The sequence below is a fragment of the Sciurus carolinensis genome, unplaced genomic scaffold, assembly GCF_902686445.1.
Source record: "Sciurus carolinensis unplaced genomic scaffold, mSciCar1.2, whole genome shotgun sequence".
NCBI lineage: Eukaryota > Metazoa > Chordata > Mammalia > Rodentia > Sciuridae > Sciurus > Sciurus carolinensis.
Window position 1 is genome coordinate 55,130 of NW_025920363.1, and position 3,120 is coordinate 58,249.

Consider the following 3,120-nt stretch of genomic DNA (forward strand, 5'->3'; position numbering starts at 1 on the left):
ACGAAATCGAAACAAAAGAAACAATTGGAAAAATTAACAAAATAAATAGTTGGTTCTTTGAAAAAATAAATAAAATTGATAAACCCTTTGCCACACTAACAAAGAGAAAGAGGGAGAAAACTCAAATTACTAAAATTCGGAATGAACAAGGAAACATCACAACAGACACGAGTGAAATACAAAACATAATTAGAAGCTATTTCGAAAATCTATACTCCAACAAAACAGAAAACCTCGAAGACATCAACAAATTTCTAGAGACATATGAACTACCTAAACTGAACGAGGAGGACATACACAACTTAAATAAACCAATTTCAAGCAATGAAATAGAAGAGGTCATCAAAAGCCTACCAACAAAGAAAAGTCCAGGACCAGATGGGTTCTCAGCCGAGTTCTACAAAACCTTTAAAGAAGAGCTCATTCCAATACTCCTCAAACTATTCCATGAAATAGAAGAGGAGGGAACCCTACCAAACTCGTTCTATGAAGCCAATATCACCCTGATACCTAAACCAGACAGAGACACATCGAGAAAAGAAAATTTCAGACCAATAACCTTAATGAACATCGATGCAAAAATTCTCAACAAAATTTTAGCAAATCGCATACAAATATATATTAAAAAGATAGTGCACCACGATCAAGTGGGTTTTATCCCAGGGATGCAAGGTTGGTTCAACATTCGGAAATCAATAAATGTCATTCACCATATCAACAGACTTAAAGTTAAGAATCACATGATTATTTCAATAGATGCAAAAAAAGCATTCGATAAAATACAGCATCCCTTCATGCTCAAAACACTAGAAAAAATTGGGGTAGTGGGAACATTCCTAAACATTATAAAGGCAATCTACGCTAAGCCCATGGCTAATATCATTCTAAATGGTGAAAAACTGAAAGCGTTCCCCCTAAAATCTGGAACAAGGCAGGGATGCCCTCTTTCACCACTTCTATTCAACATCGTCCTTGATACTCTAGCCAGAGCAATCAGACAAACCAAAGAAATTAAAGGGATACGAATAGGAAAAGAAGAACTCAAACTATCCCTGTTCGCTGATGACATGATTATATATTTAGAGGAACCTGGAAATTCCACCAGAAAACATTTAGATCTCAAGTGAATTCAGGAAAGCAATAGCAGGTTACAAGATCAATGCTCATAAATCCAATGCATTTTGATACATAAGTGATGAATCTTCAGAAAGAGAAATTAGGAAAACTGCCCCATTCACAATAGCATCGAAAAAAATAAAATACTTGGGAATCAATCTCACAAAAGAGGTGAAAGACCTCTACAATGAGAACTACAGAACACTAAAGAAAGAAATTAAAGAAAACCTTAGAAGATGGAAAGATCTCCCATGTTCCTGGATAGGCAGAATTAATATCGTCAAAATGGCTATACTACCTAAAGTGCTATACAGATTCAATGCAATTCCAATTAAAATCCCAATGATGTACCTTGCAGAAATAGAGCAAGCAATTATGAAATTCATCTGGAAGAATAAAAACCTAGAATAGCTAGAGCAATCCTCAGTAGCAAGAGCGAAGCAGGGGGTATTGCAATACCAGATCTTCAACTCTACTACAAAGCAATAGTAACAAAAGCGACATGGTATTGGTACCAAAATAGACAGGTAGATCAATGGTACAGAATAGAGGACATGGACACAAACCCAAATAAATACAATTTTCTCATACTAGACAAAGGTTCCAACAATATGCAATGGAGAAAAGATAGCCTCTTCAACAAATGGTGCTGGGAAAACTGGAAAACCATATGCAATAGAATGAAATTAAACCCCTATCTCTCACCCTACACAAAACTCAACTCAAAATGGATCAAGGACCTCGGAATCAGACCAGAGACCCTGCATCTTATAGAAGAAAAAGTAGGTCCAAATCTTCAACTTGTTGGCTTAGCATCAGACTTTCTTAACAGGACTCCCATAGCACAAGAAATAAAAGCAAGAATCAACAACTGGGATAGATTCAAACTTAAAAGCTTTCTCTCAGCAAAGGAAACTATCAGAAATGTGAAGAGAGAGCCTACAGAGTGGGAGAATATCTTTGCCAACCATACCTCAGATAGAGTGCTAATTTCCAGAATCTATAAAGAACTCAAAAAACTCTACACGAAGAATACAAATAATCCAATCAACAAATGGTCTAAGGAAATGAACAGACACTTCACAGAAGAAGATGTACAAGTAATCAACAGATATATGAAGAAATGTTCAACATCCCTAGTAATAAGGGAAATGCAAATCAAAACTACCCTAAGGTTTCATCTCACCCCAATTAGAATGGCGATTATCAAGAATACAAGCAACAATAGGTGTTGGCGAGGATGTGGTGAAAAAGGAACACTCATACATTGCTGGTGGGGTTGCAAATTAGTGCAGCCACTCTGGAAAGCAGTGTGGAGATTCCTCAGAAAGCTTGGAATGGAAACACCATTTGACCCAGCTATCCCACTCCTTGGCCTATACCCAAAGGACTTAAAATCAGCATACTACAGAGATACAGCCACATCAATGTTCATTGCTGCTCAATTCACCATAGCCAGATTTTGGAACCAACCTAGATGCCCTTCAGTTGATGAATGGATAAAGAAACTGTGGCATATTTATACAATGGAATATTACTCCGCAATGAAGAATGATAAAATTATGGCATTTGTAGGCAAATGGTCGAAATTGGAGAATATCATGCTAAGTGAGATAAGCCAATCTCAAAAAACTAAAGGACGAATGATCTCGCTGATAAGCGGATGAGGACATATAATGGGGGTGGGAGGGGCTAGCATTAGGTTTAGGGTTAGGTTTAGAGTTAGGCTAAGGAGAGCGGTAAGAATGAAGGAAAGGAAGGACTGTGTAGAGGGAAAAGAGGGGTGGGAGGGGTGGGGGCGAGGGGAAAAATAAAATAAACATCATTACCCTATGTAAACGTAAAAAAAAATAAAAAAAAAAAGATCACAACACACACACTAAAAAAAGATTATCATAAATCTGTTAACTGGTAGGTGATATGAAAATACCAGGGACATCAATGACAACATTAAGAGGATATGCAAAGATATTAATTTTATATGTAGTTTAAGTTAATTTACTA